Source organism: Euprymna scolopes, chromosome 13 (assembly GCF_053919585.1).
Source record: "Euprymna scolopes isolate OS-2025 chromosome 13, ASM5391958v1, whole genome shotgun sequence".
Lineage (NCBI taxonomy): Eukaryota > Metazoa > Mollusca > Cephalopoda > Sepiida > Sepiolidae > Euprymna > Euprymna scolopes.
The window spans coordinates 69,568,166-69,568,940 of NC_136494.1; positions in this window are offsets into that span (position 1 = coordinate 69,568,166).

The window sequence follows — 775 nt, forward strand, 5'->3', positions numbered from 1 at the left end:
CTAGGATTGTTTCCGTATGTTTACACACACACACACACACACACACACACACACACACACACACACAAATATATATATATATATATCAGTCAACGGGTACTTTTGCTAGTATATATATATATGTATATATATATATATATTAGCTTTCTTCTCACTACTATATATAAGGTTTCATAAAATAATCGATAGAGAATTATCTCTATAAGAATAAATACGTATTTGGCATTAATTAAAATACCACATTTAAGCGTATATTACGATCGGCAACGTCGGGCGGCTTGCTAGTTATAACTATACTTATTTTTAATACATACAGATACTAGTATTTTATCATTTCCGAGATTTTCAGTGCATGGAGTCACGATTATCGCTGGTCAAGGGATTCGAACCCGGTTACGAAACCATCTATGACTCAATTAGCAATAAATATTTCCTTCGGCCAGTTTTAATCGTGGCGAGAATTTAGTTAAAATAAACATTTATGCAGCGTAAATGTCATTCGAGTAAGTCTAGAGTGGTTTTAACATCATGATTTACGCACGTGGCATAAGTGACCGATTTTTTACATTACAACATAGAGTGCTCAACGATAAGGACACAGTTCTTAAAGGAGCAGACATTATTTTTACTATAATTGTTTTTATTACTTACACACACGCATATATATATATATATATATATATATATATATATATATATATATATATATACAAGAGCAAAAAGTTAATAAAACATGTTAAAAATACTTTGAAAAAGAGTTAAAACATATTTAATT